General features: G+C 44.7%; 1 protein-coding gene across 1 annotated transcript in view; it reads right to left on the reverse strand.

Annotated features, from left to right (window-relative positions):
- The window catches only part of CSMD1 (CUB and Sushi multiple domains 1), a 681511-nt gene that overhangs the window by 413369 nt on the left and 241278 nt on the right, over window positions 1-26864 (reverse strand).

Raw genomic sequence — 26864 nt, forward strand, 5'->3', positions numbered from 1 at the left:
TGAGATTGCTCTGTTTGTCTTTCCTCTCTGTGGCCCTGCTGTGAAACTCCGGATCCGAGAAATCCAGGGGGCAGGAACCACAGAAATGAACCGTTTTCAGTTCTTCACCCTCATCTCATGGAGGCTATGGGAGTGTCAGTATCCAAAGTCAATTTTAGCGCTGTCCAAATTATTTGCAAGGGCTGTGGAGGTTGAGAACTGTATTTGTGGTGAGGCCCAGGAAGATAAGACACTGGGTCCCAGGGAGCACTACTCCGAAAGTGACCCTTTTATTCCAAATACTGATCAGCTACAATAGGAGGCCAAATTTCCCTGATCTCCCTGCTGGTTGGTAAGCTGATTTGGGATTTGTTTTTATTTATTTATTTTCGAGACAGAGAGAGAGAGAGAGAGAGCAAGAGAGCAGGGGAAGGGCAGAAAGAGTGGGGAAGAGAGAGAATCCCAAGCAGGTTCCACACTGTCAGTGCAGAACCCGACGTGGGGCTCGAACTCACGAACCGCAAGATCATGACCTGAGCAGAAATCAAGAGTCTGACGCTCAACAGACTGAGTCACCCAAGCGCACCTTGATTCGGGGGGTCAGAGGACTGATCCTGAGCCAACACTCCTTGGTGTCTAGCACAGAGGCCTGGCCTGGTCTCTGATGTCACTGCCGTCCAGCGAGCCTGCTGCTGTGTCAGGGCGTGAGACGCGTGTGCGCCTTCCACCGCCGTCAGAGAACCCCCTGACCCGTGATCAGATGCGTGTGACTGCACACACCCAGGCCAAAATACGTTAGGAAACAGCAAGGCACAATGAGAGCCTTTAAAGTTCATCGTCTGTCCCACTGTTACAGGTTGTTTTCAAAAACATGAAAAACAATTTAAAGAGCCATTAGTAATGACAAGCCCCTGAGAATAAATGAAAGGCGTGTGTAAGGCAACCTCCTTTCCAGAATTCATCAGTAAAAATTCAGTTATAGAAATAATCTTATAGGATTTTCTAATTTTACTTTCATTTATGTTACACTCAAGGTGCACAAATAGTTTTTTTCGGGGGGAGGGGTTACAATTTTTGGATTCTGAGACCATAAGCAGTACTCGAATGGTGAACCTTACTTAGGCCGGGGTTCGTAAAAACACGAGCTGGGCCGTGTCATCGTCCCTAACCTCAGCAGGAGCCCCACCCTTCTGGCCAGAGAGTGAACTGTTTGAGCGGGCCTGTGAGGTTGACAGTTTGTTCTGTCCAGATGCTCCTGGTTTATACTCAACTCTGTGCTCACTGTCAACATTAAGACACAATCCACCACCTTGTAGTTTCTAGAATGCTTACAGGACAAGGAAGGATGAAGTTCCTGCTTACCAGATGACCTCAGTCATTAAAAAGGTGTAAAATACTTGTACCATTCTAGAATTTCTATTTTGAAGTAATGAAAATGGACACATTATTTGTATTTTAAAACAAATATACACCTCTACACACACACACACACGTATATCTGATTTTGACAAAAGATATGTACATATCTTTTATACATATACACACATATATAAGACATCAGGAGAATGATATTCAAGTAACACTCCACTAACTTGGAAATTCAGATAGCTGGGAAAACTCTTTTCTAGGCAATCCCTTTAAAACAACCATGACCCAGGGTCCTATGCAGGAAGAAACTAGACGAAAAGTAGAGAAATGATGCAAATTTGTTTATTCACCTGCAAGTTTCTAAGAAACAGCACACGTTCTCATCAAAGACCAAAGAGCTAACACCTCAAGTTAAAAAAGAAATTCTGAACATGTCACACAGCTTTACACACCAAAATTCAAAAAACATTGGTAAGTAAAATGCTTCCTGTGACTGAGAATAATCACGGCTATTGTTTCTTTCTGTCGGTCATCTAATAATTAAGTTCATGTTACATTAAAAGACCAATACTACGTGTTTATAGTCTTCTTTCGTGCTGTACATTATAAAAAAGGCCCTAAAAGTCACGTGAAGTTTTACTGTGGTGGTGGCCAGTTTAGTACAATAATTGAAAACAATAAAACTGCATTCAGCTGGTTCTATGCTCATTTTCAGGGTGGAAAAATGAAAACTATATTTTAAAGTTTTTATGGAATTATTACACAACTTTTAAAAAACTTTTTGATGTTTATTTTTCAGAGAGAGAGAGAACATAAGCAGGGAGGGGCAGAGAGAGAGGGAGACACAGAATCCGAAGCAGGTTCCGGGCTCTGAGCTGTCGGCACAGAGCTTGACGTGGGGCTTGAACTCACAAATCGTGAGATCGTGACCTGAGCTGAAGTTGGACGCTTAACCCACTGAGCCACCCAGGCACCCCTAGGCAACTTTTTAAAAATTAAACAGATAATGCAAGATATCTGCAAGCTAACTCTAGAGGAAAACTCATCATCATAAAAAGGGCAAGGGCTGGTTTGGAGACTAGAACCAGGGACTGGCCAGGCATGTTGCGGGGGGTGCGTGGGTGGTGGATGGCAAGAAGGACTCTCCTGAGCCCGCAGCTCCTGAGGAAGCCACATATAAGGTGTGCAGGGCTAAGGGTGTATTCACAAGGTAAGCAGAATAAGTAGATGAAATACCTGGTTATTATCAATCAGAATGAAAAACAAAGCATTGTCCTCTATCCTACCACACAAGCCTCTATCATTTCATTTACACAAAGCCATGAATGGAGAAAAATGGCAGTTTTTGTACACGCCATTAAATATCGGCACATGAGGACGAAATACTTAGCTCTATGGATTGTGCCCTAAATCCCAGACATAAGTGGTCCCAAATTTGTAAATTACAGATCCTAAAGTCTCATAGAATGGCTCCTGTCATCTGTAGTCAGTTGACTCTTCCTATGAATATCTGATCAATGAGACGTCTGCTGGCCACTCTGGTCCTCATCAATATTTATTTTCTCTGAAATTCAGTTTAATTTATTTTAGGTTTGGTCCCTCTCTCCCTTGAAGAGATAGTGATTTCCTGCAGAGTGGGTTGATGCTTTAGCGGCTCAGTGGTCCTCTGAGACACGCCCTAATTCTGGGGATCTGCCAAATGTGCAATAATTAATCTTGGGTTTGTTGATGGAGCGGGAAAGAGACAATGCTTTCAATAGGTTGAATATGAAGGAGAACCAAGAGTTCTGGGTGAGGAGAAATCTTTCCAGAAATCGTTTTTGCACTCAGGCTTCATAAAATGCTCTCTGATAAGAATCTTTTCACACGTATCCTGTGTACCTCTGTGATTCTTACAATTGAGCCTCTATGAAGGTACCTTAAACACTATGGCATCAAAGAAAGTCAGTTGGAAAACCAAATCAGAAGACACAAGAAATAATAGTAAAGCTTGTAAAAGAGCACATGACAAAGAGAGTAGATGAAGACTTGCTATGTGGGAATCTGGTTGGAAAATAATCAAGTGTATTAAATCTTTGTTGGCTCTGTTTTCTCTGATTCTCATGATTTTATACATTCTTACCTATGCTAGTTATACAGAAATAGGAACAAAAAAATAAACAGAAGAAATTACTTTCTCGTCATTATTGCTCATACCAGTTTAGCCATTTTTTTCTTTAATCAGCCCACCTGAGGAATAAATTATGTAAATAAAATCACCACATATAAATGAGCAGTTTGATGAGTTTTTATTTAATTTGATGAACTGGATGGAGGTATATGGCTGCGTCCCCACCGATGGAATCGTGCCACAGACCTTTGTGTCCCTCCAAGAATTCCCTCGTGTTCCGTTCTCACTAGAGTCCTCTCATTTTCCTGGCTCTTGGCAACCAGCCACGCAATTTCTCTCATCATGGTTTTCCCTACTACAGGATTTCATAGAAAGGGAATCATACAGTCCTTTCATTTTGGGGGGTCTGGCTTCTTATGCCTCACATAATGGCTTTTGGATTCATCCGGATGGTCTTATACATCAGGACATATTACTTCTTTACAGCTTAATGTAATGTGGACATACCACAATTTGTTTATCTGATTACCAGTCGATGTACATATGAGTCTTTTTCAGTTTAAGTTATTTTCATTTACTACGGATAATGCGTATGAACACACAAGGCTCCGTGTGTCTTCATCTCTCTTGGGAGATTGCTTAGGAATGAAACTGCTCCATTGTGGAATCAGCACCTGCCTTTCCCATTCTTCTTGTGTCCCCTCACTACTCGGACAATGGACATCATCTCCACCAGTCCCATGGCCCCAGCCCTTTGGTTTAAACCAGTTAATCCGTGCATGCAAAGAAGCAAACACCTAAGTTACCTAGCTGTTTTTAAACACTCACCAAATCAGGAAAATTATCTCATACTGTCAGTTCTCCTTGTTGGTGAAAAAGCAGACTCTCCAATGGTTTCCAGAGAGATTTTATTACAATTCATCGCTTTTCAAGAGAGTTTGTTTTATGTACTCATTCTTCAACTACCAACAGGGACACGCACTTATCAATATAGGAAGCTAATTTCCACGTGAGGGCAAAATTTAAATATATCACGATTTACATAAAGTTGACTGTACTTGGTTGATAAAGCCAGATATTGTCAAGTGTAGTCTATTAATGAAAAACGCAATTTGATCTGATTAAGCATTTAGGAAAGGACTAAATAGCTGGCTACATTGTCCTATTACTGCATTCACTGAGAGTACGTCAAGCAAAACAGATCACAAGATTAACGTGTAGTCTGTGTCCATTCACGATTGCATATGCATACGTGCAGCTCTGTGAGTGCGTGCAGATCAGGGGAGGGAAACAGTAAGATTCTTCAGTTGTTGTTCCTGTCCTTCATGGCATGATACTTAGGAAGTAATAAAGGTGGCCCCCCGAATATCACCTGAGTATCATAATTTGGACACAAAACTTTCTTACTCACGGATTAAAAAACATGTGAATTCCTGTGCTATAAAGTGGCATTCCTTCCTTTGCCGTTTCCCTCAGGATCGACTGGCTTGTGTTACTCAGAAATGGAAAATACGTATACTTTCTAAAATGTCACCTGCCATTCAGATTACAGTCTCATACGACAAGGCGCATGCAGCCATGAACTCTCACGGAGCTGTGCGGCACTGCGGACCTCCAAGGGTCGGAACTGCCCCAGGGGGTAAGTATCTTTGGACACAATTACAGAGCATGTGCAGGGCAAAATGCCCTGTGGCCGCAGCAGGTAGCCCAGAGAGCTTCCATTTTCCTGCTGCTTTTGTTGTTCTGCGACTTCTGCCCTCGAGAAACCCATGAACACAACTCTGGCTGGGTTCAGGTGTACTGTTTCTGCCTGAAGGACAGCACATCAAGCCAAGGAAGACCAGAGCACGCTCTCGCACGTGCAGGTGACACTGACTGTGGACCACTAGGACCCATTAACGCGGACCCGGCCAGAGGAGATCATGGCAGGGTTAGCAGCTCGAGCCCAATGCGGCCGAGCAGCAAGGTCTGAGCTGGGTTTGAACAAAAGGGATTTTATCTTAGGTAGAACTGCATTACTATGAAACCAAAACGCAGGTCTGTGCAGGAAAAGAAATAGCAAACCGGAAGCTGCACCACCAAAATACCCTTAATAATTTGTGAAAACATAAAAGAGCAAAGCCAGGTTACTGCATGAAACTCGTATTTTATAACATTTTCCAAATCTGTATTTGCCTGTCTGTCACATTTTTCTTTAAATAATGGCAAATACAAGGGCTGGAATTCGCTGCTTTTGAGAAAGCTGATACCCCCACTAGACTCAGGGCACGGTTCTCTGGGGGGCTCCCGTGCCCCCAGGTGAAAGGCACTGCCTGGTCTCCTTTTCAAACTGGAAGCAATTCTGTTCTGCAGATTCAGTCGTGTGGATCACATCAGAGTCACAGATACTTGAGAACACCTCTTGACTTCTCTTGAACATAGTCTGACATGTCTAGCTCTTTCATTTTTATTTATTTATTATTTATTTTTGAGAGGAAGAGAAAGGGGAGGGGCACAGACAGAGGGGCAGAGGATCCGAAGCGGGCCCCGTGCCGACAGCAGAGAACCCAATGTGGGGCTCAAACTCACGAACCGTGAGATCACGACCTGAGCCAGAGTAGGATGCTTAATCCACTGAGCCACTCAGGCGCCGCTGTTTTGTTTTTACTTAGGACTATCACTTCCAAGTCACTGATGGGAAGTAAGCGGGGGAGAGTCTACGTCGGCTCTTCTAGGAAATGCACACCTCCCCTTCCTCCATGTCACCTGGAGCAGTTTCTCCTCACAAACAACAGGACAGATGATGAACACGTGACGATGATACACTGCTTCCCTTCCCCGTCTGCCAGTTTCAAAGCCAGACGCTATGATTAACTGTTAAAAAAAACCTGTTAACTCTCATCCTTTTTAACATTAGGAACCACTACCTCCAATGTCACACCAAGCTTGCCAGTAGACATAAATAGGGGCCAGGTACCAGGTGATTGGTGCCAAGTGATACATAATGTGCCGTGCCTGGTTACGTTACCTTCTAAAACACTGGGCACCTGTTGGGATGAGCACTGGGTGTTGTGTGGAAACCAATCTGACAATAAAATATATTTAATAAATAAATAAATAAATAAAACACTATGAAGCATAACAATGTTCAGACTTCACTGTGCTTTGAAATACTGTGGCCTCCTGACTTCGTTACGAACCACAAAACGCCATGATTGGCGTGGGAAACAGAGGTTGAAGACAGGAAAATGAAGAAGAAAGAACCTGTAGTTTTTAAGAGTCCTAGTTCCTAATAAGTAGATGACTCAGCCCTCTTGTAAGAATAACTAGAAGTAATCATAAAAATTAAGTAGTGCTAGTAACATTTAACTATTCACCAGTTCCTACAGGTATATTTCTGAAAGACTTAAAATGAAGACTCCTATAGTCAAATGCTAAAAATGGTCAATGAAGATGAAAGAGAAGGAAACTACTTGGTACTAACTGACTCTTGAATATGGAGATTATTTTACACTCTGTGGGAACCTTTTGCCATCAATAATATTTATGGGAAAATATTCGTGTTTCAGATCTCTTAGCTATGAAACAATTTATTAGGCCATCCTCTGCAAACCTCGTATCCATAACACCGTCCTGGCAAATACCGATCTTCTAAAACTTATTTTATAACGTTTTTTGTTGTTTTTTTCCCCAAATTCCATGGACATGTAAAGGCAGTATTTAACGTACTCTGGCTACTAATAAGCTATTTTAATCAAATGCAGAAATGAAATAAAAGCTCATTTCAAAACCCTCTCAAGAAGGACCAACTGCCTAGACAGAAGAGGTGTTTGTATGTCAAATCGACCTGTGCCAGGGTGTGATGTGAGCATCTGTGAAAGAGCTGAGCTGGCCAATCTTTCAGCCAGCAAGTGGCCTTACAGAGGCCTGGATCAGGCCAAGGGGTTTTAACATCGAGACGTGAAACTGAGCCTTAATTCAGTCAAGAACCTAGCGATTTTATCAAATTGCACTATCTGGTGATAACATCTACCTTTTCTCCTCCCTGGATTTCATTAGGAAATAGGTTTCATCCTGCCAGTGCCTGAGATTTGACATTAAGTACAGCGAAAAATAGTATCATGTATGTTTTAAAAGCCCCAGACAATTTCTACTAGACTGTTGGAGGGTGTAAAAACAACACCGTGTGCAATGAATGTGTAATTAACGCTCAAGGGGAACAAAGACAGAAACCTCCCTGATGCAGTTTCCAAGGAAGGGTAAGCGCCTCTGAGGGAAGCACAGCTTTGGAAACTAGGGGGAATGTGCAGACTGTGGCAAAGACCCTGACAGAAGCTGGACTTCAAAGAAAGGACACGGGAAAGCAAATAGCGTAGGAGCTCTCCATACCGCTCCCAAATGCGTCTGCTGAGACCATGTTCCCAAAGTATTCAAATTTAAATGATGGCTCAGAACAAGACTTTCATGCACACCTAGCACAAAGGCTGAAGTTTAAAAGATGGACCGCACCGAATGTTGGCCGAAACGCAGAGAAAGGAAGCTGTTTATGGCAATGTGGAATACTACCACCATTTGGGAGGCAATGTGACAGCTTCTTAAAAAGTGAAACACACCCTAAGCACGGACAGCATCGTCCCACACCTAGGTGGTTGCTGGGGGGAAAGGGAAGTGTATGTGCAAAGACTGGTTCTCAGATGTTGATAGGAATTTCATCCTTGATAACCTCAGCTGGGGCAAAGAGGCACAAAGGTTCTGTGGGGGGTGATGGAAACGTTCCGTGCTGTCAGCGTGTAACGGGGAAGACACGTGGATGCATCCGTCAGGACTCATCGATTATGTGTTTTTAAATGTGTGCAGTTTGCTGTCTTAAAATATACCTCCCAAAGTTGTTAAAATATATTTTTAGTACAAGGTTCACCATGACATAAAGTAGGCCGCTGTTCTTACTTGTTCCTCTATAATTGATCATTTTTCTTATCTATATGCACTGCTGCCAGCTCCCACTCCCACTGCCCAAAACACACCCACACCCACAGCCAGAGCTGCTGCGTCTGGTCGCACAGGCTGTGCACTGAACCACTTCAGGTGCGCCAGTCACATGGACGGTTTCTTATTTGTGTATATTTATTTATGATCTGTGTGTGTGTATGTGTGCATACACACATACACACACACGTATATATATATATATATATATATATATACATATATACATACATATATACATACATATATATACACACATGCATACATATGTACATAAGAAATTATAGAGGGGACATCTAAACTAAAACATAATTGTTAAATATATACACATACATATATACACATACACACAAACTTTTATATATGCATATACATAAATGTATGTATGTTTCTCATTTTTTTGGTGATATATCTTCCATGGACATCTAGGAATATGTGCTCTAAGGAAAATGCTATTACACTATATTGCCAATGTTAATAATAACAGATAATATTTAGTAACCACTTACTCTGTGCTAAGAACCATCTACATCACTTACTATATGTTACCTACACTTTAAACGAGTGTATAAACCGTATTAGAGCAGGGGCTGTATGAACTATGTTTTTCCTTTTTTTTTTTCTTGGGGTGGTGGGCACATGGCTAAGTATGGACATTTTATCAAATGGGTACTGTTCATGCCTTCTCTTTCTTGCCCCTTGCTAGCAGTTTAGAACACATTTGTAAGTACCTGAAACAGGTTCTATCAATTACCTCATTTTACAGAAAAGGAATTGAAAGTAAGCAATATTCCAAACACTGAACAGACGCTCAGGTTGTAAACAGTGAAGATAAGGTTTAAATCCAGGATTTTCTGACTGTATTATCAGAACTCTCAAGCTCATGTTCTTGTTTTTAGTTCCTTGGAGAGAAGAGGAATCCTGCTGGTAAGAGATCTTGGCAAAAAGAGTTTGCAGGATTCCAGACCTTATGATACAGGGGAGAGCTTATAACACTGTAGGGCCGCTGTTAGGATACCAACCGAGACGCCGTATTGGCTCTCCCCACAGAAGGAGATGCTCTGGATACTTCATAATCCCACTGAGACACCGGTTTCAGAATAGCTAAAAATCAGCATCCCTCCATTTCCACGTCTATTGACAGATGCAATATCGGGGCTGTGCCAGCCTGGCTGCTACTTATTCCCTTCCTTGGTCCTCCCGAGATGCAGTAACTAACGTTGGATCCTCAGAGTTCCCCCCACCCGACATCCCACTGGTCAGTCTCTTAAATATGCTACTTTCATATTCCGGCTGCATGTACATTAATTTCATCAGCAAATCAGGTCTGTCCCTATCTGGATGTCAGGATGTCATTTGGAGTTTTTAGAAATCTCGGGAATCTAGTTTCACAGGGCCTCCTCTCTGCCCCACCCCACCTTATGCCTTTTTTCAGCAGGACATGTCCCCATCCACAGTACTAGAGCTCAAATTATGGTTACGTTGACTTCCTATTTTTATTTTATTTCTTCCTCCCCAATAAACAACTTACCAAACTTGCTTACTGATCTCCCTTTGTATTTTAGGTGGAATACCAAAGTCTTGCCAAAACTAAGATACGACACATCGCGCCACTGACTTTAATTTTCCTCTGTGCGCAATGATGATTTGTTCAAGGACTTTAAATTTTTTAATGTGTATTTTTGAGACACACACAGCATGAGTGGGGGAGGGGCAGAGAGAGGGAGACACAGAATCTGAAGCCGGCTCCAGGCTCCCAGCTGTCAGCACAGAGCCCGATGTTTGGCTCAAACTCATGAACTGTGAGATATTTTATTTATTGATTTGTTTACTTACTTAGTTATTTACTGAGAGAGAGAGAGAGAGAGAGATCGAGATCACGGGGGAGGGGAAGAGAGAGGGAGAGACAGAACCCCACGCAGGTGCCTCACTGTCCGCGCAGAACCCAATGCAGGGCTTGATCTCACAAACCGTGAGATCATGACCTGAGCCAAGATCAAGAGTTGGACACTCAATCGACTGAGTCACCCAGGTGCCCCTGTTCAATGGCTTTTTAAGAATTTCTTCCTATTAATCTATAATGCTGGAGAAATTAAGTTTCATAGCATATACCCAGTACTCTCTATCAGCCTAGTGATAAGTACTCCTACAGCAAAAGATAAAATATCACCGGCTGCCCTCTGCAGCAGTCTGTTATTTACCGCAGTGACACAGTGAATGCAATCATTTTCCATATGTAAATAGATGCTTAACAGTATCAGACTTTAATGTGATTATATCAAAGCTCTTTAGGTAAATGCCATTTGGTCTGTTTAATTCTTGCAGTTGCCTATTCTAAATATCGTAACATAATGATATGGTCTAAGAAAGAGTTTCAGAACCCAACTGGTAGTTATCAATCAACAAATCACCAGAATACTGACTTAACAGATTGTCTGGTAATGATTTCCTCCCTTTTTATTATAGATATTATGGCAGTGAAGAGGCATAGAAAGGGAGCGGAATATGATCGGGAAATAACGGAATTCATTTTAAAGAAACAAATTTTTAAATAAAATATTTGAGTTGGGGAATGTATGCAAAGAAAATGTAGAAGGTCAAAAGAAAAACCATGTAAAGTGATTATTCTTAAGTATTGTCAAGCAAGTGAATTTATAGCTTTTGTAGAGAATTGTGGCCAAGTCCTTTGGCCCAAACACAAATGGGAATCTCAAGAAGATAGTCACTACTTTTTTTTTTTTTTTTTAACGTTTATTTATTATTGAGAGACAGAGACAGATAGAGCACAAGCAGGGGAGGGACAGAGAGAGAGAGGGGACACAGAACCCGAAGCAGGCTCCAGGCTCTGAGCTGCCAGCACAGAGCCCGACGTGGGGCTCGAACTCACGAACCGTGAGATTGTGACCTGAGCCGAAGTCGGGTGCTTAACGGACTGAGCCACCCGGGTGCCCCTGTCACTACTTCTTATTAATGGAAGTGAATCACTTTCAAAACGGAAGCTTATTGCTACTCCACACAGTTTCCGTGAGATGGGTCTGCTGTGACATATTTGATATATTTGTAATGACTAAACACACATGCCATCAGAGCATGGCCATTCAATCAATGAAGCACATACACTCTCAATGGATAAGGTGTTACTGTCAGCCTTTCCCAAGAGCATACAGTATACAACAATCATTATAAGATGTGGGGACAAATCAATGAAAAAAATTAGTTTGCTGAAAAATGCTATAATAGTAACCAATTTTTCTTAAATTATAATCTAAGAAATACCTTTTATGCAGAGTTTAAGAGGCTAGAAACTCACATTCTGATAAAACTTTAAAAGAAGTTTTAAAGAAACAATGAAATAAAGAAACCTTATTTGATGAGTCTTGTGGGTCATGACCTACAGATGTAGTTTCTTTTCCGTTTCCTCCGAATTCCTTGTTTACTTCCAACTTCTCTGATCTTTCAGCTTTATCTTTATTTCCTTAACAGGGCCTTCCACGGCGTAGCATTTTTCCTACAACTCTTCCCTATCAGAATTATTTCTGCTTTTCAAGTCGGGAATTAAGTCAACAACATTTTCTTAATTTTCCCTTTGTTCCTAAATTGACATTTTCTTCTTTGTTTGTGGTGCTGCCGTGTGGTGTGGGCGGTTTGCTTCTGGCTTTGCTTCTCAAGATCCCACGCTTGTATAATTAGCACCGTTGGGGTGTGTACTTTGCGAGGCCTCTTTTGTTGAGCAGTCTGAATTGTTCTCTTAGAAAGCCAGGCGTGGGGGCCACAACCTAACAGGGGCCAGGGCACCTCCTGTGCCTCAGCCTGTCAGGCAGCCATTTAACATCCAGGGTGGATCCGCTGTTTTCCTTCCTGTAGACGATGACAGAATGTCTGCCTCCCCACTTTCCTTCCTTCCTCCCTCCCTTCCCTTCTCTCTCTTTCCTTCCTTCCTCCCTCCCTTCCTTTCTCTCTCTTGCCTTCCTTCTTCCCTCCCTTCCTTCCTTTCTCTCTCTTCCTTCCTTCCTTCTTCCCTCCCTTCCTTTCTGTTTTCATCTTAAGCTAGATTCAAGCGTGCAGTGGCTTTTAATCTCCCCACTGAAAGAAGACAAGGAAGAAAGACCAACAGGCCAGCGATGGTGGCTCCGTGAGCCCCTCTTGTACGGGGAATTCAATCATGCGCTGCCCTCTGGTTACTCCAACACTGAGGATCCACTGTGGTCAGGGGTGACCACCTCTTCACCGCTTCAGATGGCTCCCAGGCCAAATATCCCCTCTGGAGACCTGAATATTCCCTTTTTAGGTCACAGGTTCCTCTGCTTTCCTGTAAGTTGACAGCACCTGAAGGCCATCATTGGCATACCCCAGAAGAAAACAGGTTACCGGATCTGAGGTCCCAACAGCATTCTGCGACTTTCAGAGCTTCCGGGGAAACTGAGGTTTCCTCGTGCTAAAGTGTGAGACAAATCCAGGACAGGAAGTAAATGATCCCGAGCCTTCCCTATCCATGCCACTGCCCTTCAGAATGATACATCTGTAGGAAATAATTCAACATATTTTTTTCATTTTTTAAGTTCTTCATTTTCAGGCCAATATAATCCCTAATGCAAAATTTATCTAATTAGTAGTTGATGTTCATACACTTACTGGCAAAACTAAGCATCAAGCCGGTTTTATGATTTTTTTCTGTTTCATTTCTTCAGAGCGATTAGAAAGCCATCTCACTCTTTCAATATTGCTCATTCCACACAAGCCTGTGCCAAAGGAAACAGTGCTCCCTGACGGTCCCCTACGCGAGTTCACTACGTTTAAGTACAGCTGCTTCAACATCGTTATTCCTTCCATCTGAAGTCCAGACGTGTCCCTGTAAGTGACGAACACCAGCTGCGTCTGTCACCTCCCCAGCCTAACAGGTGGAAAACAACAACCCTCCTTCGCCATGTTCGCTCTCCACGTGACTGGCCTGCTCTCCCTTCCCCCTGAACCCCCATCACCGGCCAGCCGCCCTCGTCTCCCCGCTGACCCGGCTCTGCAGTCACCTCTACTGCCGTCTTCTTTTCATCCAGACACTCGCTTCCTTGACCGTCCTGCTGACCCGTCTACCAGCCGGAGTCCCGGGAGGGAACGGCACGCTCGGAGGGGTGAATGCAGGCGGGTTGCATCACAGGGGCTGGGGGGCACATCTGTGCTTGGGTCTGAGTGAACTACGGGGGCGGGTTGAGACTGTGCCCGGGCCAGCAGACAGGGTCACCCCGGGGTGACGGCGGCAGGGGAGGGGGCTCAGCAGAGAGGAAGGGCCGCCCCGGCGACGCTGCTCCCGGGCCGTCCCGCAAGAAGGGGCTCCAGAGATGAACGGCCCGCCTCCGTGTGCTCTGACTCGCCGGGCCCCTCTGTCACTCCCCACCGGTGACACCTAGGGGACAGGCTGCTGCCTCCCATCCTGGCAGCACAGAGCCCAGGGGCGAGGGAGAGCAGGCATGATGGCCAGGGGAGATTCCCAGCTCAGCTCCCGGCCCCGGGAGCGCCTTCCCACGACGCCACCCACCTCCCGCCGTGAGCATCTGGGGGCTGCAGGTGTTTGCCCGGGGCGCCCCGGCCTCACAGCACGGCGGTCCGGCTCGTCCCTTCGGCCCTGTCCCCTGAACCTGCTCTCGCATGGAGACCCCCCTGCCCGCATTTTGTGTCCGCTCCGCCTGCCATATCCGCCTGACCCTCCGCCCGGCCTCCTGCCTCCCCTCCAGTCTCTCCCCCTCCCCACAGTCTAAACTTCGCACACCACTCAGACTGTTCCTCCAACAACGTGCGTCAGATCAGGCCACCGCCCCCTGGCGACTCCGGGGGCTTCCCAGAGAGCTGAGCGCAGGGCCGGTGCGTGGACCTTCGTGGTCTTGCTCCTGCCTGGCCTGAGACGGCTCACCCTCAAACTCTCCCCCGCGGCGACCCCCGGCCTCCTGGCCTTTCCACAGACCACCCTGCCCCCAGCCCACCAGCCCACATCCCACTGCCGTCCCACATGGCATCCCACCATGCCACACCTGCGGGGCTTCCTGCCCAAACGGTCCTCACACGGCCCCACGGCTTGTCGCCCGCCTCACCCAGCTCAGCTAGTCTCCCCGCAGAGAGACGGGCCCTGCCGCCTGCCGCCCGAGCGCCCAGAACTCCTCTCACTCTGCCCCCGACCCACCTCCTGACATCTCCCTCCACTGCACTTGTCGCCACCTGCAAGAACAGCGGGTCTCAGATACCGTCAGTTATGAGACGCAGAAGGATTTCACGCAACACTGAGAAAGAAAATAAAAAAGTACCATGAGGTCTCCTTATTAATGATTGTAAGACACAAGCCGAATCAGAGACGTGAAAATGTGAATGTGAAAAAAATCTACGCCTGAAAAGCAAGGAGACGTGTTACACGTTGCTATCAGGGGCAGCCCGTCAAATAATACATTACTATTGATGGGGCAGGGAGGGGACCTTACCTCTATGCCAGACCCTGGCCCCAAGTCTGGTTTGACAGGAGCTGCAGGCAGGACCCCTGCCTTCCCGAGTGGAATGTGGGGTGGGGGGGCACCCGCGTTCCTGATGGGAATGCAGATCCCGTGAGTCCTGGTTCCTTGTACATTTTAACTTCTCTGTCCACAGCCCTCAAGACAGTGCCTGGAAATCAACGATTCAAATTGGATCTGCTATGGAGTGGTGTTAGCTTTGTGGTTGTTTCCTGTCCTTTTTTAAGCTTTCTGTATCTCCTATGTATTTTATTCTGATACTAAACACTACAACATCATGATTATCCATTTCTCAAAGTGGCAAAAGTATGATACTTTGTATCCTGCTATACACATGACACATTTCTGGGCAGAGGAAATTATTTTCAATGTGTTGACAGCATTCTTAGGAGCAAGTCTAAAAGGGGTTCCTTCTCTTCTCAAAACTGATGTTGTCAGTGGCTGTAAAACTTTTCCAAAGGGCCAATATGTTATGATTAAGAAAATCTAAGGTTATGTCAATCATTATTTTATTACCCACGTTATGTATTGCTTCTCCAAAGAATTAATGTGAAAAACGATAATATGAAATAATAACGTGGCTCAGAAAGAGAAGGAAAAAAAATGCAGACAGGAACACTAAAGGAGACAGCTTGAAAAACTGACTTATTGCTCATTTAAAGTGTGGGGCTTAATTCTTATCACTAGATTGTGGTTGTCATGCATCGAAAAGCTTCAAAGGCTGAAGGGCGAACTCATTTTCTTTGCTTGATCCTCCTGGTAGAGAGGGGAGAAAATCAAATGCTATTGTATGAATTTATCATAATATTGTTCAAGGGGAAAACTCATAAAAATCCTATCTGCTGCTCACTTGATATGATGTATCTTTGTCGAACACCATCATTTACAGAAGACAAGATAAGTTTCCAGAAGGATCGCACAGCTCTCCATGTGTCAACCACACCCCATTATTACTGGTTTCAACTCAGGAAATCTCATCTACGAGGTAGAGTTGGCTTTCATAGAAAACAGACTCTTGGACGATTTACACAGTTCTGACTTTTCCCATGGCCAAATTAGATGGGCTGTATAATTGGTAAACAAGGTTAACAAACATTTATTCCAATGGGACAGTGGAAACTAAGATCAGTCCAAGCTGATGTTCTGATACAAGGGAATGCACCCAACGAGAAGCTGAATCTTAGCAACTGAAACTCAGTGAAAGAACAGATTATGTTATTCACATATGACATTATAGTAATTAAATGTTATTGACAGCATTGATGTTTTCCCTTTCTCAGAACTGTAAGAAGGAAAACAAACAAACAGATTATCTCGACAAAGCTGCCTCAAGTTGCAATTGGGTGCAGCTCATGCATCGTTGTTTCGAACCCAAGGTTTTCACGCTCGCATGAACTACATGTCCGCAGAAGCTCCTAAATAGAAAAGTTACAGAGGTGGAGTTGGGAAAGGAGTGGGTATTCAGTTTCCATCTGTGATTTGGTGAAGAATTACTATGGAGTTTTGTTATTCTTTTTTTTTTTTTTTTAATTTTAATGTTTATTTTTTGAGAGAGAGAGAGACGAACAGGGGAGGGTCAGAGAGAGGGGGAGACACAGGATTCGAAGCAGGCTCCAGGCTCCGAGCTGTCAGCACAGAGCCCGACGCGGGGCTCCAACTCACCAACCGTGAGATCGTGACCTGAGCCGAAGTTGGATGCCCAACCGACTGAGCCACCCAGGCGTACCGGAGTTTTGTTATTCTTTAACTAAACTTGATTTGGGGATGATTGCAGGTTCAAATACAGCTGGAAGAAATAACAAGGACTCCGTGTACCTGCATTTGGTTTCCCCCATAAGTGTCTTCCCTCACTACGGTTTGATGTTGATATTGAAACAGGCAAGACGTAGAATGTCTCCATCAACACAAGGATCCCTGCTGCTGGGCTTTCCCGCCACACTCACGTCTTTCCAGCCCTGCCCCCTCCCCAACCCCTGACAACTACCAATCTGCTGTTTATGTCTATGGAATGTTGTAGAAATGGCATCTTAGGACATGTAACCATTCACAAGTAGTGGCCCAGCTCTCTGGAGACTCACTCAGTGTTGTGTGTATCACTGGGTTCTTCCTCCTCACTGCTGAAGAGTACACACAGTGCGCAATGCTCAGTTTGCTCAATAATTTACATGTTTTTGTTTGTTTTTGTTTTTTAATGTTTATTTATTTTGAAAGAGAGAAAGAGCACAAGTGGGGGGGGGGGGCAGAGAGAGAGGGAGACAGAGAATCGGAAGCAGGCTCCAGGCTCCGAGCTGTCAGCACAGAGCCCGACGCAGGGCTTGAACTCACAAACCATGAGATCATGACCTGAGCCGAAGTCAGCTGCTTAACTGACTGAACCACCCAGGAGTCCCAATCATTTGCATGTTTAACGACATCTAGGTAGTTACAAATCTTCTATTATGAAGAAAGATGCCATAAACACGCCTGTTTTAGTATTATGCTGTAAATAAATCTTCATTTCTCTGGAATATATGAGATATATCTTAATTTGAATATCCACTATTTTCTGCATGCTGTATGTAACATGTAGCTTAAAAAATAAAGCATGTGAAAAGAAAAATTCATAGGGTTATTTATGCCAGACTATTTTTAACAGAAAAGACTGGAAATAAACTTCCAATGGGTTGGAAGACAGAGAGAGGGAGAGGGAGGGAGGGAGGGAGGGAGGGAGGGAGGGAGGGAGGGAGGGAGGGAGAGATACAAAGGAAGAGAGAGAGAGGAAGAGAGACAGAGAGAGGGATAAAGAGATTACAAAGAAAGAGGGGGGAGAGGGAGAGAGACAAGAGAGAGGGAGAGAGGGTGGAAAAGAAAGAAAGGGGGAGAGGGAGAGAGAAAAAGAGAAAAAGAGAAAAAGAAGAGAGAGACAGAGAGGGAAAAAATGAACGAGAGGAGAGATTGAGGGAGTGGGGATAAAGAGAAAGAAGGAAGGAAGGAAGGAAGGAAGGAAGGAAAGAAAGAAAGAAAGAACAGAAAGAAAGAAAAGACAGAAAGAGAAGACAGAAAGAAAGAAAGAAAAGACAGAAAGAGAGAGAGAGTAAAATGCTATGGAATGATCTCCAGAATTTATCAAATAGGAAGAAAAAGGTAGATACCCTAAACCATATTACCATTTATTTAAGTTGGGAGGAGTTGACACAAATATTCATGTAGATTATACACAACACCGTAGACTCACATAACAATATTGTATTATAGTATTATTTCTAACATACACACACGTCTATACTCTCAAAACACTGAAGAATACAACAGAATCAGTTTTGCCACAGAGGAAGGGGGTAGTGAGTGGGGAAGACACGGGGAGGGGGAGACTGAGACTTTAAACCCAATGTGGCCCATGTGACTGTGGAATCGCGTAAATATGAAACCATTTCTCACGATCACGAAACACAAGATACTCTTAGAAGCAACCGAAACCGCGAGGCGTGAAATGAGCGAATCTAATCGCGGATCCCACTGAACACCTCAAGAGCCGTTAGCGCAGTAATTCGACGGCCGGGTGGGAAGCAAGTGCAGACACAAGAGCAAAGCTCCTGCCAGGTCGTCCCCAGCCCCGTCACGGGGACGGCAACGCTGGCCCTGTCCTCAGGGGCTTGCGTCTGTGCTGGAGACCAGACACCGGAGGAGGCACCTGGCGTTCTAATTCGACCCTCACCACACTTGTTGAGGACAGGGACTCTGGGTGCCACGGGGTGGAGGTATGACAGGGAGGAAGGTAAGAAAACCTCCCGGCGCTGACCCTCAGCTGGGTGTGTCAGCGTGAACTCTCGCGTGCCTGGTCTCACACATGCACAAGCACACAAACACGCACCCACACAGAAATTGACACACAAACACGTGTACGTAGACGCATAACACACACACCACACGTGCAAACCCACACACGTGTGCACACACACATTCACACCCACACAAGCACATGCACACACACCCACATGCACACACATAAAAGGAGACACATGCAGTCTCATGCATATGAACACATATAACATGCACACACATACACATTCACACACAGAGAAACACATACATATTTACACACTCACACTCACACACACACACACATACACCTACACTCGCTCTCTCTCTGACAGAGCCCAGGAATAAGAAGTTCAAGAAACAACAGACATTACAAATACTCAGCTTAGAGTCCTAAAATATCATTTTCCCCTGAAGAAACACACGTTTTCTCGGGTGATTGGCCGACGTCAGGCCTGGAGCAGGAACTATGCAGGAGGGTACTGAATGTCTGCTCTACTAGATGGCAGGACGGCCACCACGTCCTCAGGAGTCAACGTGAGAAGGTCCCAAAAGGCAAAAAGAGCACAATTTTCGCATCAATAAAGACAGTACGTTCTACGGACTGAAGATCATTGGACACGTTTCAATCCACAAGCTCTCAATAACGCAGAAATAAAAGTAATCACTGTCCGCCCCACCCCCGGAGGTATCTGTAAGACGTCGTTGGTAGTGACCAATGGAGGGAGGGACGTGTCGGATTTAGGTGTCTCCATCCCAGCCCTATTCAGGGAGGAGGTTCAGTCACTGCAGAAGGGTGGCCGAGTCTCCTGGCGGGAAAGCCACCCTGAGACGCACAGTCATCCTGCTGAGAACACAAACTTGCGTCCGACCAAGCCTCTGCATCCCGGCACCGATTATGGCGATTTTGCTGAACACCAGCAAAACGGATACGGTGACAATCTCTACGGGACAACCGGCCCTCTTTCTCCACAAACTGGAAGAGGAAGAACAACAACAACAACAAAAGGCAGAGGGAATAGTATACATTAAGATACTGGCAGGATCCATCAACCAACGGCCATCAAAACCAACGGCTTTATAATAAGACTTTCAGGCCTCACAGCGCATCAGAAAGATGGAGGAGAAAACCGTGTCGTCGCATAGTCCGGTCACATTATCTGCGTCTCACTGGGGGATGAAAATGTAATTTTTTAGATGGCCCTAAGGTAAGTGTGTCGAGTAGTATTACCCTCTGGAGCTAGTCCTACGTGCCAACGCATATCAGCATCTCATTGAACGGTCACAAAAGCCCCGCCAGGGAGATGTGATGATGCCCGTTTCACAGACAGTTCTAGCAAAGAGGAAGTAAGTTATCAAGGATGAACTGAACGCCACAGCCCAGAACCCGCACGGCCAAGCCTCTGCAGCAACGTAAGGACATGACTCTGTCATCACACATTCTGTTGGCAGAGCAGAGAGCTCACGGAAGGCAAGATGATGAATCTGTGCATCAGAGACCATAAAAGAGCAAGCCCGGGGGGAAAGAAAGCATATGAGTGGGGGCGGGGGGCAGCTGCAATGGTCCAGGAGGACGTCCACTGTCAACGGTGAGGATGGGGGAAACAAGGCCGTGTGGCAAGTGAGGGTTTCTGATTCATTTTAATAAAGCCTGCAAAAGTAGGAAAGCAGTGTAAATAGTCACGGATAAGAGTCAGAGGAAAGACGCAGAAAATAACACAGTGGCAACTGAGGGGTTATATCCTTGAATAAAAGAGTGTAATTCAACTTGGTTGCTGTAGAAAAAGGAAAAACATAAAATTCAGATCCGTCGTTTTGACTCCAAAGGAGATGCTACCTGGACGAGACGATGAAATGACTGTGCTCTGAGCACACCGCTGGGAGCGCAGACGTCATGGAAAGCCAAAAATACTGCCCCAGCCCCGGACGGATAATTACATTTTTGACAAGAAAGTGAACAGTTTGGAAAGATAGCAGCAAAGTTGAAACGGACCGAAAACTCATTTGAAAAGTCTGCTGTGATGGAATTGACTTCGAGAAAAGAAACAGCCACAGCTTCGGGGGTGGGGGGGGGATGGAAGCGGGAGGGCTGAAGGGAGAACACGGTGAACGAACGCGCATTGTAAGGCTGTCCAGTTGGACCCTGCGAGAGACACGAGCCGGAACTAAAAGCATTGACGAAGCCCAGTGCACGACCGATTATAAAATCGGTTTTCCTTCCCGGAGAACACCCCTTCAGGTAAACCGCATATTTACTGAGCCTGTTTGCAAAGCACACAGTGTATTCACAGCTTCCAACCGAGGACCCTGTCACAGGCCTGAATGAGCTTTCGTCACGATTCATGCAAATGTATCCCGACAAAACCCCACCTATCACCCCCACTTCACGGATAACGAAACAGTTGTTCAGATGGTCACCGATCAGCTCGTTGGTCCTACTGGCAACTGAAAGCAAAGTCTGGGTTAAAATGCTGGAGTCGTGGCTAAACTCCACGTACAGACAGACTGCTCTGGTGGAGGCTTCATGCCGTGTAGACAAAAAGGAGGGCTGTCTAGGAAACCAGATAGAAAAAAAAAATTTTCCTTGTAAAAAGTAAAAATAAATTAATGAATTCATTAAAAAAAAAGGAAGAAAAGGAAAAGAAACAGAAACTGGAATATATGCCCTTCTTTTAAATGATTTCGCTGATTTAAATGATTTCTGATACCCAGAAATACCTTTGATGAGATGACACAGACTTTGGAATTCTGGTATCTATTCGGCATAACTTGTTGGAAATACAAACCTGTACTGCTTGTGCTCAGTAACTAGGTGGGATCCTTAATAAACCTTCTTCGAACTTTGAGAACATGTGGAAAAATTATGGCACTAATTGAGTTGGAGGAAGAAAGGAAATGATTAGCCCGCCGTCTGCTTGCACATAATGGCTTGTTATTAAAGAGGTGAAGATGTAAAGAAAAAAAGAAGGTAATATGTGAATTCATCTTCAGGAAGGCAGAACATTCTTAATAAAACTAAAATGCTGCACAGCATCAGTTGTTCTAGTCTGAGTACCTCATTACTAAGAGGATTTAAAAACATCAAAACAGCAATAGAAATGATCAAAGAATGCCAGGCCCCAATAAAATGATGAAAGGATCTCAGCAGAAAAGAAAAATGATACACCAAAGTGACTCTGTGTCGATCAAACACAAATTAGCGAAAAATAGTAGCACATTTTCTTCTCGTGACACAAATTCCAACAGAATTCAGCATTTTGATGAAATGCTAAACTTAGCGGTGAAGATGAATAGCAGAGTCCCAGAAAAAGGGTACAGAATGAACAAAAGAGAAAAAAAAAAAAAAAGGACAATGGCTTATGTTTTTTTCAAAGATACACTACATCAGGTAGTATTCAAAGATGAAGCAGAAATCAAAATATTTAGGGGCAGAGGGGCTCTGATTACAAATGGCTCGGAAATGCCCAGTAAGCATTTTGTCTGTAGCCCTGTAGGCAATGGGGGGCCACGGTTCATCAGGAGACAGAAAAGGTCAGAGGTTTCTGTAGGGTCACGTAGCGAACATCTGATTTTTGGTCTCTTTTAAAGATGTATTTGTTCTGGGGCACCTGCGTGGCTCAATCGGTTAAGCACCCGACTTCAGCTCAGGGCATGATCTCACGGTTTGGGAGTTCGATCTCGCCATTGGGCTCTGTGCTCACAGCTCAGAGCCTGGAGCCTGCTTGGGATTCTGTGTCTCCCTCTCTCTCTGCCCCTCCCCTCTAGCACTCTGTCTCTCTCTGTCTCTCTCAAAGGTAAATAAACATTAACAAAAATAAAAATTATTTGTTCTTTGCTGCTCAGGTTCTCCTTTTGCAAACCGGTCTGCCCCAGTCCTTTTGAATGGGTGGCCGCAGCAACCACGCGGCTGGGAGCACGTGCTGCCCCTGCTTCAGGGGTGACCGGTAACCGGAGACGGCCGGTCAGATTCTTCCTGGAGGGGACCCAGGAGGTGATGGTCAGAACCTCTCCCAGGCAGGTCCACTGAGTCACTCTGGGGACTGAGCCTGATGTCAGAGAAGGTGTCTTCCCTTCAGTTCTGTGGGACTGTGAACTAGGACCAGAGCAGCTCAGACAAGCCGAATGCAAAGTTTTCTTTTTCTTTTGCGTCGCACAGAGCGCCCTCTCTGAGAATGCAGTGCTGAGAAATGCAGAGCTGGAAAGCTGAAAGAGGGTCCTGAGCCGACGTCATTCAAACTTCCAAAAGCTGGCTAGAGATGAACGTCTGTCCACCGTGACCAACAGAGCTTTTTACAGAGAACACTTTTTACAAAACAAGGTTGAAGGCTAAGATAGCACTAGAATGATGCTGCCTTCCTTCCTCTAAGTGAGGCAGGAAGGGGCCTGAATGAGAATAAATCATGAGGACAGGACAATGAGCAAGAGAAGCATTCTGGTGTCTGCTTCATAAGCCAGCCCTCGAAGGGGACAAGAAAATCCAGCAGGAGACCCTCCGGGGACACGAGTTGTCCACTCAGCCTTCTCTGAGGCCAGTGGAAAGGAAGGATGTGTGCAGATGAAGGATGTCTGTGAAGGAGAGATCCTGAAGGAGTGCCGGTTGCAGAAAACACGAGCCCTTTTTGTTGACTGAGATCTAGGGGGGGAAACATAGTGTAGATTTAAGGAGCGAAGCTTTGAAGGAAAGTGAAGGTTCGCAGTGGTCGTCATAAGCCTGTTCGTTGTGAATAAAGGGACTGCGTGCCAAGAAGTGGGGAGTGTCGGGTGGGGTCACAGGGGAGCCGGTGGGGGGCACGCACGGCCTTCAGTGGCCCCAGCCCCCACCCCAGGCAGAGACCTACTATGTGCCCAGAGCCAAGTGAGCCATTATGGAGGTTATAGGTACATATCAGGCAATGATCACTAACTTCCTCCGTCACATTTTTGCAGGATACAGTTGGGTGGCTCCCCTTGTCCTCTCTGCACTGATTTTGGAACAGTCATTCAGGTGTAATTGTATTCCAAAAGAAGACCCTTCACTAATGTTAGTAAACTAACTTCTCCAGAAAAAGAAAAGAAAGATGCAGGAAACCCAGTAAGAACAAGTTACAGCGAACATGAACGATTGCATGTAAACAGAAATCAAAGTTGTTATCGGTGGGGGTGCTGGTGAAAGTTCACTTCCAAGCAAATGGGGAAGAATCCCATGAAAATGCATATTCTGCCCACACCCTCTCTGTCCCAACACTCAAGTCCATGCAGCAGAAGGCAGTGTTGGAAGCACTCAGGATGCAATTAACCTTTGGGATTGTTTCAAGGAATAAGAAAAACAAATAAACAAACAAACAAAAAGTTTCAAATTATTTGCATTCCAATGGTATAAATCTGAAGAACTTTAGACAGAAGACGAAAACAAATTGGACCTAGTCTGAAAAATACTTAAGAGACCAAATTCATTAGAAATCTCATCAGCCAAACTCTCTATTTTCCTGTCTTTCTCCCGATTTTCCCTCTGTGCACTCCTGTATCACACTACAGTATATAACTGGTTGGCTCTGCCCAAGTCACATGCCACCCAAGTTCCTCCAGTGCCTTGGGATATATGGTGCCGGGGAAGGGAAACTTCTCTTTCTCATTCTATCTGCTCTCTGTAGCAAAGAGAAATTAAGCAAAAGAATTCATATGAGAACAGGGAAAATAATATTTCAGGCCTTCAGTTGGAAAGTTTCAAGTTATTTTCAACATTCAGTACTTCAAGAGAGTCCCAGTTGCTCTGGTCTGGGACTAATGTGACCCCACTGCAAGCAAGCCTTCTGACGGCAGAGAAAAAGTCACGGGGCTGGGGAGATGGGGAAGCAACTCTCTGCAGTGTTCTTCAGGACCTGCCCTTCCCTTGTGACCATACGACATTCAGAAAATCATCTGATTTTCTGACTTCCATTTTCATCCATACATCCTGCCTGTCAGGATTTACTACCGTCACAGAAGTTGGCTGGGGGTGTCTGCCCCTCGGCCTGTCCTCAGCTCTGGTCCAAAGATGTGCCTCACTCGTCCATGGCCCACCTGACTGTATGACCTCAAGCAAACCGAGTCATGACCCTCCGGAACCATCTTCCTCCTACTTGAGCCTGTGGTTACAAACGGATCTCTCCCCTTCTCTGATAAAATGTAGGGAGCACTTGGCACGTAAGCATCTCTGAGCTACTCTGTCCCGTGCTTGGCAAAGTTTTATTCTAGGCATCGTTCAACTGTTCCCTACTGTTGACAACCTAGCTACCTTGTCTCCCCATTTCCATCTTGGCACTGACGTATTCCCAGAGGAGGGATTTCATTATCAGAGGTAGCAATCACCTCTCTTTTGGCTTGTTAATCATTCCTGGAATCAGTGTCCCAAAGAAACCAAATATTCATGGAACTGTTGATTTCTATTTTTCCAGAGCTGGGAGAAGAGCCTGCAGGGGAATCTGTGCCCACTTCTCACTGGAGATGGGGCTATCAGGGGCCATAGAAACGCAGAGCAAACGGACGAAAAACTGGAGCTCTAGCTCACATCTCTTGGCTCAAGTTCTGTCCTCGGCATGATCCTGTCCCGGGATCTGCTACTCTTCTGGAACCTTCCCACCAAAGTATGGAGCAGCCTGCTTTCCCCAGATAGCTTTTGTTCTCGTTCACCTCACTTTGCATGAATCCCCTTTATGCTGGCTCCTAATTCCCTACAGAAAAGCCCCTTCCCCAAACGGAGCTACACATGCTGATAGATTAAAAAAATACATCTCAGAGAGAATGCTTTTGAGCTGAGTCACAAAGAACCAAACGTGATGGAAAGACACTCCTGGCTGAGAGCCCTAGCGAATGTATGAGGCTTAAAATGCAGGATATATTTAGAGGAAGAAAAACTAGTTCCACTTACAACTTTGGAATCAATAAAGTACAACGTTTTCCATTTTTAAATCAACACAATTTAGTAAGCCCCACAAGGACTCTACTTTGCTCCGATCACTAAAATTGTAAAGGAAGCAGGAATATGGAACAAAAAAATATATATACATAGTTTGTGGGGTCACTGAAGAACAAAGGAAAAAAAACCTTTCAGCCAACGGAATACCATTGGATCTGGCTCTAGAATCCAGGTGGTGACAACGTCAGACAAGGTTTTACATTCGAACACTCACAATGCCTGAAAAGGTAGGAAGACAGTACATGTGCCCAGTAGAAAAATAGAAATGTGATGTCCCTTCTAGAGCTACGATATAATCTAGAAGCACACATTGCTACCTTCAATGATTCCACAACCCTTTGTGTGGTTCATCATCCACAACACGTGGGTTCCTACCGGGGCAGATACTGATGGCAAATGTTTCCCACACCAGTCCCATAACTGTCTGAGCCCAGCTCATAACCCCTAACTAACTGCCACTATGTCTCACTGCAGCCCAAGCTCATGAGCCCCTAAACCTAGAATTTAAGTGTCACATCTCCCCATCATAACCGAATGTCCTCTTGTACTGCACCATCCGCTCTCCTGGCTCATACTACTGATACAGTCAAATATTTCACATCAGTAATTTATAAATTACTCACAACGTGTAACCCAGGAAAAACTAGAAACTTGGAGTAGGTGGTTCTCCTGATAAACATTTTTATTCAAGACGGGCAGTTCTGAATGTCGGCGTATTGTTACACAGATCCTTCGACCCACTCGATGTCAACAACATGAATAATGACCTTAAGCTCAACACTGTTCCAGCATGCAGTTTTGTTACTGTCGTGTGTTTGTATTTATTTTGTTTTAATAATAGCGCATGTGAATCCTGTTGGTCCAGAGGTAGGACACGTAAGCCCTGGTTGGGTCAGTGTGCAATTTCCCAGCAGGAAAACAATGGCAACAATACAACACACACCTGTAACCAAATTACTTCAGCCCCTAACACTCAATTATTGATAAGTTTGGCTACTACATTGTTTAAACTAAAATTTCTAACCAAATTATCGCAATTTTTTGCTTTCTATAAATTATATATATATAACATATATATTTCTATATATAATATAGATATATCTATATATAATATAGATATTCTATAATATATAGCTCCTATATTATAAAACAGCCTGTGTATATTATATGTGTATATAATATATATAATTACTTCAGCCTATATATATTTATATATATTTAT

Source organism: Panthera leo, chromosome B1 (assembly GCF_018350215.1).
Source record: "Panthera leo isolate Ple1 chromosome B1, P.leo_Ple1_pat1.1, whole genome shotgun sequence".
Taxonomy (NCBI): domain Eukaryota; kingdom Metazoa; phylum Chordata; class Mammalia; order Carnivora; family Felidae; genus Panthera; species Panthera leo.